The following is a 16,613-nucleotide window of genomic DNA, read 5'->3' as shown; positions in this document are numbered from 1 at the left end:
GTACAAAACTGTACTTTCAGCCTCCTCGTTTTAGCAGAAATTGGCCAACAAAGAATTGGTCCTTGCCAGTCACAGATAGACCTCAAAGGGGCAGATACAGACGTCCATGAGGTAGAGGTCAGACACAAGCCCTTACAGGCCTCGACAATGGGGCACACCAGGCCAGAAAGAAGGGGAAGACGGGCCTTAACCTTATAAAAAACAGCCTCAATGACTTTCCACTACAGCTGCCAAAGAGCTCTCTTGGCAGCCCCCTTAGGAGGAAAACTGGCACTTTTCTATCACAACTGGCATTGCATCACCAAAGACAAATGGGTTCTCAACATCGTATCTCAAGGTTACAGGTTCCATTTCCACACCTTGCCAAGGTTAAAAAGCATGCCAAATCTGCCACCAAATCAAGGGGCAGAGGCTCATAAACAAATTACAGCACTCATGAACATGAGAGCTATTCAAAAGGTACCACCACAAGAACAAGGACAAGGATTTTACTCAAGACTCTTTCTGGTTCCCAGAAAAGACAAAGCCTGGAGACCCATTCTGGACCTTTCTACACTAAACACTTACCTGGATGTTCTGAAATTCAAGATGTTGACACTACAGCAGCTTCTTCCCATGCTGGGCAAGAAAGCTTGGCTCGTGACTTTGGACCTCTGAGGCATACCTGCATGTCCCTACCAGACAAAATTGCAGAAGATACCTCAGATGTCTTGCTGGTTCTATGCACTATCAATTCGCTGCACTGCCCTTTGGCTTATCTACTGCGCCCAGGGTCTTCACAAAGTGCCTGGCACCAGTAATTGCATTTTGCAGGCAAAAAGGAATTCAAATTTACCCATACCTGGACGACTGCCCGATTCAAGCAGTGAGCAAGGACATACTACTAAAACATCTGGCGTACGTAAAAAAGTTAAGTTGCCTGGAGTACACAGTAAACGAAAAGAAATCAAAACTAGTGCCCTCACAACAGATAATATTCCTGGGTGCCAGCTTGAACACAACGGCCCAGATGGCTTATCTCACTCCAGACAAGCAAGGACAACTGACTCAATATTTTCAATTAATGGCAACAAAGACCCAACTCCCTGCAAGAAAAATTCTGCAGGCCTTGGGCTACATGGCATCTTGCATACTACTAATTCCATATGCCAGACTGCATATGAGGAAACTACAATGGTACCTAAAGAGCGTATGGTCTCAACACTATCAAAGTTTGGAAACCATTATACCACTAATTCCTTGCCTACAACAGGAGTTTCGATGGTGGGCACAAGCTTGTCACCTCAACAAGGGATAGCCTTTCACTCAACCCACAGCCAGGCAGACACTGACAACAGATGCATCAGATTACGCCCGGGGAGCACACATGGCAGGAAAATGTATCCACGGCAAGTGGCCCACAGAGCAAAGACATCTCCACATCAATCAAAAAGAGATGCTAGCTGCACAAAATGCTTTTATAGCTTTCAAGGACCTACTGCATCCAGGACAATTACTACTAAAGACAGACAACACCACAGTTACGTGGTACATAAACGAGCAAGGGGGCACACACTCCTACCCCCTCTGCAGACGAGCCATGACCTTGTAGAACACAGCTCTAAGCTACCAAGTTCATCTGCAAACACAATTCCTGCCAGGAGAGAAAAACACACTGGCAGACTACCTAAGCAGAAACATTATAGACCCACACGAATGGTAACTAAACCCACAAATGTTCAGAATGATAACACAAAAATGGGGGAGCCCGGACATAGATCTGTTTGCCACCCCAAAGAACTGCCAATTACAGAAATTTTGCACAAGGAGCTACCATCCACAAGCATGGAAAGTGGATGTCCTCTCATTCAGTTGGAAAAAACTACAAGTATACGCTTTCCCACCTTTACCTCTCCTTCCAAAGGTACTCGTAAAAGACAGGCAGGAAGAGCCAAAAATGATCCTGATTGCACCAGACTGGCCACGGCAGCACTGTTACCCAATACTAAAGAACTTAACATAAGAACCATCCTGGATTTTACCACAAATTCGACAGTTGCTGACACAGTACAACAATCAGATACTTCACAGCCAGCTAAAGACCTTAAACCTAGCTGCATGGAAAAGTCCTTAGTCAAGCAAGCAGTGCCTCTCTCCAAAGCTGTTATGGAGGTCATTCTGGAGGCCAGAAGGCCTAGCACCAGGAAAGCATACTCGGACAAATGGAAGAGATTCTGTGCCTGGAACCAAGCGCATAGCCTTGACCCTCTAGTCCCAAACATTCCTCAGATACTTCAATACTTAACTGAGATGCTGGACAAGGGTCTGCCTTTTTATCCATCAAGATCCACGCCTCGGCTATCTCTGCTCATTACAACACGGATCCACCAATTTTTTCTAATCCTTTCCTCAAACAATACCTCAGAGGGGCTAAAAACATAAGACCGCCCCGTAGAGCAACTACACCTACTTGGGACCTCAACTTTGTGTTGGAAAAATTAACGTTACCTCCTTTTGAGCCAGCTAACACAGCAGAGTTAAAATACATCTCTTGGAAAACTGCTCTGCTACTGACAATAACATCAGCACGAAGAGTTTCAGAATTACAGGCACTAATGGCAGTGGAACCTTTCCTCATCTTCCACCAGGACAGGGTGTCCTTAAGAACCAACCCTACGTTTATGCCAAAGGTGGTATCAAGTGTGGCTCTAAACCAAACTATTCACTTACCAGCTTTTTATCCAAAACCTCAGAACAAAGGGGAAAGACTACTACATTCTTTGGACATTCTCACAGGCAGCTACGCTTCTACTTGGACAAAACCAAAGCTTTCAGAAAATCTGAGCAATTATTGGTAGCATACGCTGCAGGAGCACAAGGAAAAGCCATTTCAAAGCAGACTATTTCAAAATGGATAGGACACTGTATACATTTCTGCTACACCCACCATGGGAAAACTGTACCTAGCAGCGTTAGATCTCACTCCACCAGGGCAACATCCACTTCAACTGCCTACCTCAGAGGAGTACCTACCAAGGATATTTTGGAAGCAGCAACATGGAGTTCTGTGCATACCTTCACCAAACATTACCATTTGCCTTTATACTCCAAATCCAGAGCAGGCTTTGCCACAGCTGTACTGCAGGGCCTTACAACCACCCCTAATGCCTTATAGATCCAGCCTCCCTACCTCAGCTTTGGGATTCTACCAAAGTGTAATGACTGCAGCAGTGTAACACTAACATAGTACAGTTTTGTACCTACCATAAATGTAGATATTCAAGTGTAAACACTGCTGCAGTCCAGGTTACCATCCCTCCTTCCCCTCTTACTTTCTGTTATTTACCTAGGACATGAACCCTTTATTACCTATGGGGAGTATTTTCTGGTAACTAAAAATGGTTGGTTGCTTTACTTTTGTATTGTTTACTACCAATTTGTATTGCCTACCTAGTTGGGGGCACCTGACATCTGGGGCAAGAAAAACTGAAGAAAATGGCATTGGCTGCATCTTTTATACCCCTGTCGCACTGACGTCAGGCAGGAGGCGACAGCAACAGACGCCGGACCAAGACTTTGGAACTCTGGCCGACTGCGGGACCCCCTGACGGCAGGATAACCCAAGTGTAATGACTGCAGCAGTGTTTACACTTGAACATCTACATTTATGGTAGGTACAAAACTGTACTTTTTAAATGGTGTCCCAAGGATATAGATTTCACTTCCACGCCTTACCAACACCAAGCTGGTGGCCAGATCTACCCCCAAATCAGTGGGCAGAGGCCCAAAATCAAGTACACTCTCTCAAGCATAGGGGCTATTCAGTTGGTACCAGTAGAGGAAAAGGGACAAGGTTTCTATTCGACTTTTTCTGGTACCCAAAAAAGGCAATGCATGGCGTCCTGTCCTGGAACTTTCTACTCTAAATACCTTTCTGGTGATTCCAAAATTCAAGATGCTGACTCTTCACTAGCTGCTTCTGACAAAGATGCATGGTTGGTAACACTGGACTTGAGAACCATACCTGCACATCCCTATCAGGGAGTCTTGCAGAATATACCTATGCTTCAAAGCAGGCTGCATGCACCATCAGTTCTCTGCACTGCCCTTTGGCTTATCTACTGTGCCCAGGGAATTCACAAAGTGCCTAGCTCCTCCAGTCATTGCATTCTGCAGGCAAAGAAATATTCAAATATACCCATACCTGGACGATTGTCTAATTCAGGCAGAAAGCCAGGACATAGTTTTGAATCATCTGGCCTTTGTTCAAAGGGTACTGACTTGTCTGGGGGTACACCATAAACGAAAAAAAATCACAACAGGTACCCTGCCAACAAATTATATTCCTGGGAGCAAGCTTGAATACAACTTCCCAGATGGCTTTCCTCACGCCAGAGAAACGGATTCTTTTGACAACCTACTTCAAACAAGTGGCCACAAAAACCCAGTTATCTGCAAGGCAAATACTGCATGCCTTGGGGTTCATGGCCTCCGGCATTCTTCTAATTCCATATGCAAGGCTGCGTATGAGGAAACTGCAACGGTATCTCAAAAGCCTATGGTGTCAACATTCACAGGATCTAGAGGCAATAATTCCTATCATACCTTGCCTACGCCTAGAGTTCCTTTGGTGGGCAGAGGCTTGCCACCAAAACAGGGGGCTATCATTCACACTACCCCCTGCTGTCCAAACCTTGACAACAGACGCATCAGACTATACATGGGGGGGGCTCACCTGGCAGGGAAGTGCATTCAGGGCAAATTGAACCCAAGTCAAATGCACCTACACAAATCAAAAGGAAATGTTAGCTGTACAGAATGCTCTGACAGACTTCAAGGACCACATTCTTCTAGGACAACTAATGGTCAAGACTGGCAACACCACGATCATGTGGTACATAAACAAGCAGGGGGGTACACACTCTTACCCCCTCTGCAGTCTAGCCATGGCATTGTGGAACACACCATTGAGCTACCAAGTGAATCTACAAGCTCAATTCCTCCCAGGAAAACTAAATACACTGGTAGATAGACTAAGCAGAAACCTCATGGACCCACACGAATGGAAACTGGAACCAAGGATGTTATGTAGTCCAATCTCGCCTACATTCTTTCTCCCAGGTTCGGAGCCGAATATCTGCTCCGACTCGGCCAACTTTTATTTACTAGCTGGAAGTCTCTCATTGGCTGGGCCAAGCAGATATCCCATGCTGCACTGCTCCATAACCCCAGATCTCGTTTGCCGCTCGTGTAGCTAGGATGTGGTCTCGCTTGGCTGTGGATAGTACTTTCTTTTTTCAATTTCTCTTGAGAAATTTGTTAGTTTAACCACAAAAGCTATTTTAATAGCTATTCTTCTTGTTGCTTATTTATAGTGTTTTTTGTTCAAGTATTTGGTATCCCTAACTGTTCCGGTGGGCTAGGCCCGTTTTACTTAAAGGACCTAGTCCTCCTTTCTCTGTGTAGTGCTCAGTTTCCTTTGTGGAAGGCTTCTGTTAGTGTATTTTGGGATAAATGTGTTCTGCTTAATTTTAAGTAGTGTGTTGTGAGTTAGTAAAGAACCGTTTTACTTGGAGGTTCTTTGGTTGCCTTGTATAGTCTGAACACTAGTTTCCCGCCTTTACTGTTTTTCCGGCTAGATTGTTTTCGTGGTCTGCTTGTGTAAAATGTCTAAGGATCAGAAGGAACATAAACCTTCCGGTTTTAAAAAATGTTCCAAGTGTAGTTACAAAATGTCCATTACGGATGGGCATTCCGTATGTGTTTACTGCTTAGGAGTTATTTATTTGCAAGAGTCTTGTAGCTTCTGTCACGCCTTCAGTCCAAGGGTGCTCCAGGAGAGGAAAAATAAACTAATATTGAAGGGACTCCTAAAACCTTCGTTTGAGGAGTCTTTAGACTCTACTTCTAGTTCTCAGTCCAAGTCTAAAACTTCGAAGGCTAAGAGATTCCCGGCTCAGCCTGTCTCCTCGGAGCCACCGAAGAAAATTTCTAAACTTGACTCTACCTCCTCGGCTCCTCTGTCCTCTGGGCCGCAGGAGGTATCTGTAGTACCGGAATTGGCGTCGGCTCCTATTTTACTGGAACCCATTCGGAGCTGGTCGCCCAGTGTTTAGGCGTGGTTCTCCTGAGAAGAGATCCCAATCTCCCTCCCTGTCCTCCACATCCTCCAGGCTTTTTGATTTGGATGTCGATAGGGTGGTACAGAGGCTCCTGTAGTCGCCGGTGTTGGCAAAATTATTCTCTGCTCCGACCCAGTCGGCTCCGGAGCCTGTCCCGATGCTTGTGTCTATGGTTCCTCCTCCAAGCACTTTCTTGTTTTCGGAGCCGGAGTGCTTTGCTCAGAGTGATATCCCTGCGCCGGCTCTGATACCCCTCAAGGGTTTATCGGTGCTGACGTCTGCTCCGACCCAATCAGCTCCGTCCACAGGGTTCGGCACTCGGGTTTCCTCATTCGGGCCCGAGGGGGATACTTCGAGACACCTGTTGGATGTCCTTCAAGGATGCATCTGCAGTCATAACATATGGGTTGTCCTGCCTCAGGCAGCCCTTCGGTCGGCCGGATTCCAAAGTCTGGGTCTGGCCTCGGCTGATGTTGCACTTTCCCCGACGTCAGAGCTTCTGGGGTATAAAGGCATCAGCCGACGCCATTTTCCTCAGTCTTTCTTGCCGCGCGGTGCCCGAAGCAGAAGCTGTTCGCAAGTGCTGGTCGGTCAGATCCAGAGATTTCAGCTACCGAAAACTTCGAAAAAAGCTAAGTACCCCGTTGGGGACTCTTTCTTGCCTCAGCCGATGTCAGACAAAGTAAATAATTGTTTAACTTGTGGGAAACAAATGCCTCATAAGGATTTCCATTCTTACTGCCTTCCTTGCTTAGGCCCAGACCACGACATATCCGCTAGTTTAGCCTGTGCCTCCTTCAACCGACGGACTCTTAGACGTCGGTCGGAGTTTGCAGAGGAATTTTTTGAAACCGCTTTTGCTTATAAAATGCCGTCGGAGACTCCGACTTCGCATATGGTCAAACGCAAGGAAAAGGACAGACACTCGCGGCCCGCGGTTTCGGCTGAAACCACGGCTAGGCCTACCGCGAGTGTCTCTGTTTCGGCTGAAACAGAGTCCACGGTTATTACTACTACCGAAACCATACCTCCGACCACCGAGGCCAGAGAGGCCCCGGCTGAGTCTGCTTCAGAACTCCCTACCGAAGCTAGTGCTCAAGAATTGTCCGACACCATACCTTTGGACATTTCTACCCCTGCACGTGGGGCAGCTAGGCCCCCAGCTTCTATGTCTATTAAGGCCTTCTCCAGGGCTAAAGCTGCCAAACTTTCAAAAACTTTGCCTGCCAAAACTACTTCCCAGAGGCCTTCCTCTAGTTCTCAGATTGTCAGTCTTGCTGAGGACCTTATATCCTTAATTAGGGGTTCCCAACCTCACTCAGACAGGGCCTCCCAACCTCCTCCAGACAAAAGGCCCAGGACTGATCCCTCTGAACCTCTCTCCTCAGATTACTCCACGGATGGATCTGATTTGTCAGACAATCAGGAAGAGGCCTACTCTCCTTATGAGGATTCAGATGCAGAAGATTCTATTCCTTCGGCCTCCACACCTGAAGAATTTTCCTTTGGGGAAACTTTACACTCCATGAGGGAGCACTTTCAATGGCAGCGTCTGGATTTCTCTGATTCTAGAAAAAGATTAAGGACCTTTTTGCATTTGCCCCAGCATAGGCCCTTAGCCATACCACCTATTCTAACTGTAATTGATGATGTGTACAATGTCAGTACTGCACCTGATTCTCTTCCCCCGGCCCCTGCCAAACCTGACGGATATTACAGGGTCCCGGATTCTCACTTCCACCTGTATAAAGCCCATGCTGCAAACCCAGAAACTATTTCTCAGGGCCCTAAAGGGGTTGCAGCTGCTACTGCCAAAAATCCCCTACCCTCTGAAAGAGAGTCTAGAGCATTAGAGAGATGGGGAAAAAAGGTTTATACATCTGCTACTCTTTCTGCTAGGGCATTAAACTGTCAATTCCATATGATACAGTACCAAGAATTTTTGTTAGATCAGCTGAATAAGAAGCTTTCTTCTCCTGAACCTTTAGACCGTAAATCCCTTCAGGATTTGGTACACAACTCTCAGCAGGTCAGTAATCATTTCTTAAAATGTGGCTATGATGCACTGGAGGCTTCATTTAGATCAACTATGACTGAGGCAATAATTTGTAGGCATGCCTGGCTGAAGGAGCAATCTTTGCCAGACCATGTCAAGGCTAAACTCCTCGATGCTCCAATGGAGAAACAAAATTTATTTGGCTCCCCTGCACAGGAGATTCTAAAGAAGGTGGAAGAAAAAGCAAAATCTGTGCAAACAGTAAAGGAATTCCTGCAGGTCCAACCTCCAAGGTTCAGCAGAAACTGGCCTACAAAGAATTGGTCCTTTCCAGACACCTCCAGAGCACAGAGGGGCAGGAACAGACGCCCTAGAGGCAGAGGTCAATCAAAGGGTGCCTACAGGGGCCGTCAGTGGCAGCCTGCCAACCAGAGGAGTAGTGCCACAGCTACAACTACAACCACTACCACAGGACAGACCCAATGACTTGACTCTGATTCTGCCTACCAGGGATCAACTGGAAGCTCCCTTGGGCGGAAAGCTGGCTTTATTCTCAAAAAACTGGCATTGCATTACAAAGGATACATAGACATTGCAAACAATAGACAAAGGATACAGGTTTTACTTCCACACTTTGCCAAAAAGGGGCTGAATGCCAAACCTTCCACCAAACCAGAAGGCAGAGGCTTTGACAAATCAGCAATTTACTTCAGATGAAAGCTATAGAAAGGGTACCATATATAGAACAAGGCCAAGGATTTTACTCCAGATTATTCCTGGTACCAAGAAAAGAATACCAATGGAGGCCTATTCTCGACCTGTCTGCGCTCAACACTTATCTCATTGTGCCAAAATTCAAAATGCTGACCCTACAGCAACTTCTTCCCATGCTGGGCAAGGAGTCTTGGCTGGTGACTCTAGATCTCAAGGAGGCATACCTGCATGTCCCTATCCGACCAGATTGCAGAAGACACCTCAGATTTCTTGCAGGATCAGAGCATTATCAATTCTCAGCATTGCCCTTTGGCTTATCTACTGCACCCAGACTATTCACGAAATGCCTGGCATCAGTAATTGCACATTGCAGACTTCAGGGAATTCAAATTTATCCATACCTGGACGACTGCCTAATACAAGCGGACAACAAGAAAAAATTGCTAAAGGGCTTGGCCTATGTCATACACCTGCTACAGGCCTTGGGATACACAGTCAACATCCAAAAGTCAACACTAGTGCCATCCCAAAGGATAACCTTTTTGGGAGCGGATCTGGACACGATCACTCAGATGGCTTTTCTCACAGAAGAAAAACAAAAACAACTTCCAGATTATTTCATGATTTTGACAAGACAAACTCAGCTTACTGCAAGGAAAGTCCTGCAGGCCCTGGGTTATATGGCATCCTGCATAATCTTGATTCCACATGCCAGGCTGCATATGAAAAAATTGCAATGGTACCTAAGGAATGTATGGTCTCAACACAGTCAGTCTAGAAACCATGATACCAATCTTTCCATGCCTTCAAAAGGAATTCCTGTGGTGGGCTCAGGCCTGCCAGTCCAACAGACGGTTGCCTTTCAACAAACCAAAAACAAGGCAGACCATCACCACGGACGCCTCAGACCGAGGATGGGGAGGACACATGGAGGACAAATGCATCCAAGGCCTGTGGCCTCGAGGGCAGCTAAGCATGCACATAAACCAAAAGGAAATGCTGGCAGTGAGGCATGCAATCTAGGCATTCAAACCATTCCTCCAGCAAGGACATCTGTTAATAAGGACAGACCGCACCACGGTCATGTGGTACATAAACAAACAAGGAGGCACACATTCCTACCCTCTATGCCGGATGCCAATGAATCTGTGGAACCTATGCCTGAATATCAATATCCAGCTGCAGGCCAAATTCGTACCAGGAAAAGAAAATTCACTAGCAGACAGCTTAAGCAGAACTACCACGGATGCACACGAATGGATGCTGCATCCAGACATCTTCAAACTCATAACAAAGAAATGGGGAATGCCAGAGATAGATCTGTTCGCCTCCCCACTCAACCACCAACTGAAGAAATTCTGCTCAAGGACATATCACCCACAAGCCTGGAGGGTGGACTCTTTCAGCTGGAATGCCCTAACAGTATATGCCTTTCCACCTCTCCCATTGATGTACAAGGTTCTACTGAAGATCAGGGAGGAACAGCCAAAGGTGATACTAATAGCTCCGGACTGGCCAAGACAACACTGGTATCCGCTACTGAGAAGCATGTCTCAGGCAAACTCATGGCCTCTTCCCCTATGGCCTCTTCTTCTAACGCATAACAATTTCAAGACCCTGCATCCAAACTTGAAAACATTGCAACTAACTGCCTGGAAAATTCCTTAAAACCAAACCAAACTGTTTTATCTCAGAGGGTGAATGCTTGTGTCGATGGTTCCTCCTCCAAGCACTTTCTTGTTTTCGGAGCCGGAGTGCTTTGCTCCGAGTGATATCCCTACGCCGGCTCTGATACCCCTCAAGGGTTTATCGGTGCTGACGTCTGCTCCGACCCAATCAGCTCCGTCCACAGGGTTCAGCACTCTGGTTTCCTCATTCGGGCCCGAGGGGGATACTTCGGGACACCTGTTGGTTCCGAGCATCCCTCTCGGCGCATCTGCTCGGGGGACCCCCACCCCGGTCATGGCCTCTGAGGCCGGTCAGTCCTCGGATTCGGGGGGGATCCACCTTCGAGGCCATGTGGAGCGCATTGGCCAGATAGTCAGTTAAATCACCCGGATTGGTCATTCCATCCCCTTCCACCCCGGCTAGAGCCTCTGATGTCCCCCTGTCCATAGATGGTGGAGCCCACAGGTCTGGGGATACCCCCATGAGTGGTCCCCAACTTTCTGAGGGCCCCTCAGAGTCTGTGCATGAGGAGGCACATAGATTCCCAGGACTAGTCTCTCACTTCTGATACCAACCTCGAGGAGTTGGAGGGGTCCCCCGAGTCGTCCTCTGATGTTTTTCTCTGACATCCTGGAGATATTGAGACAGAGAGGCGACTGGCTGTCCAAAACCCCCTCTGAGTAGGAGTCGGTATTCCTCAAATCCTTTGGTGCTCAACCCTCTGCCTCCTGGGTGTCTCCACCCTTCGAGCTCTTGGATTTAATTTGTCGAAGGGTGTGGGAGAATCCTGATTCGGTGGAACTTGTACCCCGAAGGCCCAATAAGTTTCTTTCTGCCCCCCAGGGAAAGAGTTTCTGTCCAAAGGGGTTTCTGTAGATGCCATGGTGGTGGCGGCCACACAGCAGGAAGTAGCAGTCTCTTCTTCCTACGTCCATCCTCCTAACCAGGAGTGTAGGAGTATGGACCAGTACGGGAAGTGTACCCTCTCATCAGCGACCTTCACCCTGTGGTCACTGAACTACCTCTGTCATTTTACTCTGCTCCAGAGAGATCTCTTCAAGGAGTTAGGAGATACTCTAGCGGGTAACCTACCTGAGGCGATAGCGCACACAGTTAATGCCCAGGTGTCTACCCTCAATTTTGTTGTCAACTCGTCCATGAGGCTCATATCATATGCAGCCGAGGGGGCGAGTAGGGCAGCCAGTTCGGGAATAGCCCTCAGGAGGCAAGCCTGGATGCGCCTGTGTCATTTTGCGGAGGCCTTCAAGTCTTCCTTCACTAACTCCTTTTGATGGGTCCTCGCTCTTTGGGACCAAAGTGAAAGACACCCTCACCAGATGCGAGCAAGAGGGAAATACCCTGTCTGCCGTAGGGGTCCGTTTTTCCCTTCCCTCGAGACCTTACCCAAAGGCTCAGAGGGGAGGGAAGATGTGGTTCAAGAAATCGCAGAAATTTTTCCCGGCCGCACAAGGTGAGTCCCCCTCCAGAGGCAGAGGAGGGGGAGGTTATACTGGAAGACGTTGCCCTAGAGGCAGAAGAGGCCCCTGCATCTCGGGAGACCGTGATTCCTTTCGCGGTTCTTCCTACCATCGTTCCTGATGTGTTGCCCGACTGTGCTATTCTGGAGCCAGTTGGGGGCCGCATATCATTGTACCTGGAAGCCTGGGAAAGCATCACCCAGGATCGATGGGTATTACGAATAGTTTCCGGAGGTTACGCCATCCCCTTTTCGTCAGACCCCCCTCCAGTCAGGAGAATCCCAGACGTTCCATCCAGTCAGAGGGATCACACAGCATTAGAGGTTTCAAAGCTGCTAAAGAAGGGAGTCATCCAACCTGTTCCCTCAGACCAAATTGGATTAGGGACATACTCAAGACTCTCTTTGGTGCCGAAAAGAACAGGGGACCTGAGACCCATTCTAGATCTCAGCAGATAAAACCACTACATTCTAAAGTCCAAGTTCCGAATGGTCACCCTTCAGTCCATTTTTCCGTTGCTGGAAAAAGTATGGATGTGCTCCATCGACCTCAAGGATGCTTACTATCATATCAAAATGGGCAGGGAATTCAGGAGTCACCTACGCTTCCGGCTGGGAGCCAGTCATTTTCAGTTTTGTGTCCTGCCCTTTGTTCTCACCATAGCCCCCAGGGTGTTCACCAAGTGTTTGGCGGTGGTGACAGCTCATCTGAGACGTCAAGGATTCCAAGTGTTTCCGTACCTGGATGACTGGCTCCTCACCGCCCCCACCAGGCATCTACTCATCTGAGCCAGGGACGCTACCATTACCCTCTAAACGACTAGGAATAACATTGAACTGGGAAAAATCTGCCTTGCTGCCCTCACAGCGTGTCACGTTTATAGGCGCAGAGCTAGAGACCATTCAAATGCGGGCCTTCTTGCTGCACAACAGGATCACAGTATTACAAAATCAGGTTCACGTTTTATTAACCCTCAGGAAAGTACAGGCGAGATGGGTCCTTCAGCTTCTGGGCACCATGGCAGCTACCATTATGTTAGTGCCTCTAGCGAGATTACACATGAGGCTTCTTCAATGGCTCCTCTTTGCCCAATGGTCTCTCCAAAAACTCCCCTTTCTTACCAGATCCTACTCGCAGACCGATGCAAACAGTATCTCAGTTGGTGGCTGTGCTCCACCAATCTGGACAAGGGGAAACAGTTTGTTCCTCCGTCAGCTGTCACCACGGTGACCACGGACGCGTCCCAGATGGGGTGGAGGGGCATTATCTTGGCAGGATGGTCCAAGGCATGTGGCAAGATCACGAGGTACATCTGCACATCAGTGTCTTAGAGATGAGAGTGGTGTTACTGGCGTTGCGGGCACTTCAGAGCTCCCTTCCTCTGGGGACGATTGCAATACACTCGGACAACATGTCCATTGTGTGGTATCTAAACAAACAAGGAGGAACCAGATCTTACCCCCTGTGCAGAGAGGCCATGCGAGTGTGGCAGTGGGCAGTGTCTTCCCAACGTTTTCTGGTGGCAACGCACATTCCGGGGAAGGCCACTGTGATAGCAGACATGCTGAGCAGAGCTATTCTGATGCCTTACGAGTGGTCCCTGAACCGTCCGGTTACAGATCAGATTTTCAGCAGGTGAGGTCAGCCTTGCTGCGATCTTTTTGCCAATTCCTTCAATGCCAAATGCAGCAACTACTTCACCCTGATCACCCCACAGGGGGAGTCACCCAGGGACGCTCTAGTCCACGATTGGCCCTCTGGTCTGCTCTATGCTTTTCCCTCTGTTTCCTCTGTTACCAAGAGTGATTCAGAAAGCCATATCCTTGGGAAGCAAGATGATTCTAATTGCCCCACACTGGCCTCGCCAGGTCTGGTTCGCCTTTCTCCATCCATTCGTTGTGGACAGTCCTTGGATTCTGGACCCAGTACCAGACCTACTGACACATGTCGGGACAGTTCCATCCCTCCCTGAGGACCCTCAGTTTGACAGCCTGGCTACTCCACTTCCGTCTTTAGTCAGACTTCATCGTTTTTCACCTGAGGTGGTGCACATTTTATTCTCTTCTCATAAGTCTTCGACTAGGAAGATTTATTCCAGCAAATGGAAGCGGTTCTCTGTTTGGGTCCATGCCCAAGGAATTGACCCTTAACACGGCCCCAATTGCTGCTGTTTTGGATTTCTTGTCCATGCTCTTTCAGCAGGGCTGTGCGCCCACTACCATTAAAGTCCAGCTGGCGGCTATTTCAAACTTTCATACCTCCTATGAGCCTTCCCTTATGGTACATAAACTCTGTAAGGTCTTTCTAAAGAGCACCTTATTACTCCGGCCTCCTGTGTCAGAACCTATCATGCCCTGGGATCTAAACTTTGTTTTGCAAGCTCTTACTTCTCCACCTTTTGAGCTGGCTGCCACCTGTGAATTAAAGTTTTTGTCCTGGAAGACAGCCTTTCTAATATCCATCACATCAGCCAGAATGGTGTCCGATTCGAGCTCTCTCCATCAAACCCCCGTATTTAATTTTTCATAAGGACAGAGTTTCTCTTGGACCTAATCCGTCCTTCCCAAGGAAACACCTCCTGTGAATCTCAGTCTATTGAGCTGCCAGTGTTCTTCCCTCAATTCTCGAACAAGGCAGAGTTTAGATTTCATCAACTGGACATGCACAGACAATTACGATTCTATCTACACAGGACCAAACACCTACGAAAATCTGACCAATTGTTTGTTTCCTTTTCAGAAAATAAACTGGGTTCCCCTATTTCCAAGGTTACCATTTCCAGATGGATTTCGAATTGTATTTCCTTCATTTATTCTTCAGCGGGAAAAAATCTACCATTCCCCGTCAAGGCTCACTCTACTAGGGCTGTTTCTGTGCCAGACTATCTTTGGATGATATTTGTGCTGCAGCCACGTGGGCTTCCCCACACACCTTTATTACTTATTACAAACTGGACGTGGCTTCTAGGGGCCGGGCTTCCTTTGGTTCCACAGTCCTCAGGAGTATCTTCCTTTGAGCCTCCCAGGAGAGAGGTGCTGGGGACGTTGTCCCACGAGTAAGAATGTAGGCGAGATTGGACTACATAACATCAAGAAGTTATGTACTCACCATAACATTCGATGTATGTAGTCCATCTCGCCTCACATTCTTACGTACCCTCCCACCTGCCCCCTTCCTGGAGGATCTGGAGGTTAGGAGTGGTGCTAGAGTACCCTTCATGGTAGTTTGTTTTTTCTTATTCCCCTTGATAGTGTTCTACCTTATTGAATTGTTATGCATGAGGAGTGATTGTTGGATTCGCAGCAAACTAGATCTGAGGTATGGAGCAGTGCAGCATGGGATACCTGCTTGGCCCAGCCAATGAGAGACTTCGAGCTAGTAAATAAAAGTTGGCCGAGTTGGAGCCGATATTCGGCTCCGAACCCAGGAGTAAGAGTGTGAGGCAAGATGGACTACATACATCGAATGTTATGGTGAGTACGTAACTTCTTGATTTTCATCAGGTTGACAAGCAAATGGGGAGACCAGATATAGACATGTTTACCCCCCCCCCCCCCAGAACCATCAATTGGACAAATTTTGCACAAGGATTCCCCACAAACTAGCTTGGAAGGTGAATGCTGTATAAAACTATCAGTTTATGCCTTTCCTCCTCTGCCTTTGCTCTCCAAGGTGCTACTAAAAATTAAACAGGACAAGCCATGGACGATCTTAATTGCAACAGACTGGCCACGCCAACACTGGTACCCCCTCCTGCGCAGTGTCACGCTTGGCCCCATGACACCTGCCTCAGACTCCTTCCCTGTGGTCTCCACAGGAGATCCAGATTCTGCCCCCCGCAGCTGCAAAGCCTGAACCTAGCAGCCTGGCTAATTACCTAATCTCTCCTGTACCACCCCTCAGTAAATCAGTGATGGATATCATTTTAGAGGCTAGGAGGCCTAGTACCAGAGCATTTTATGCTGCAAAAAGGAAGTTTTGTACCTGGAACCAATCTCAAGGGATGAGCGTAGCAGTGCCCAATTTACCTCAGATTCTACAATATTTGACTGAGATGCTTCATAAGGGCTTCTCTTATTCCTCCATCAAAATTCATACCTCAACCATTTCAGCTCATTATAGCACATAGCCTCCCCTCTTTTCTCACCCACTGCTCAAGCAGTTCCTCAGTGGGACAAAAATTTAAGGCCATCCAGGAGAGCTCAACTCCAGCATGGGAGCTTAACTTTGTCTTTGAGAAACTCACTCTTCCTCCTTTTGAGCCAGCTGCTACTGCAGATTTAAAATTCCTTTCCTGGAAAACCGCTTTCCTTTTAGCAGTCACTTCTGCAAGAAGGGTGTCTGAATTACAGGCCCTTATGGCAGTGGAGCCTTTCATCATCTTTCATGTGGACAGGGTGTCCCTCAGAACCAATCCCTCCTTCATGCCCAAGGGGGGGTATCCAGTGTGGCTCAATCAGTCCATTCATTTGCCTACCTTCTTTCCTAACCCACAGAACAAAGGAGAACAGATACTGCACTCCTTAGATGTGCACAGACAACTTAAATTTTACTTGGACAGGACTAAACCTCAAAGTAAATCTGAAAACTGCTTGTGGCATTTGCTGCAGGGGCAGAGGGGAAGGCTATTTCAAAGCAAACCATTTCAAAATGGAT

The 16,613-nt window shown here is 47.7% G+C and overlaps 1 protein-coding gene across 1 annotated transcript in view; it reads left to right on the top strand.

Annotated features, from left to right (window-relative positions):
- The window catches only part of LOC122810967 (ataxin-8-like), a 215,135-nt gene that overhangs the window by 54,704 nt on the left and 143,818 nt on the right, over nucleotides 1–16,613 (top strand). The window lies entirely within an intron of this gene.

The sequence above is a fragment of the Protopterus annectens genome, chromosome 9.part0, assembly GCF_019279795.1.
Source record: "Protopterus annectens isolate FY-2018-M chromosome 9.part0, PAN1.0, whole genome shotgun sequence".
Taxonomy (NCBI): Eukaryota; Metazoa; Chordata; order Ceratodontiformes; family Protopteridae; genus Protopterus; species Protopterus annectens.
This window is presented reverse-complemented; position numbering and strand designations above follow the sequence as displayed.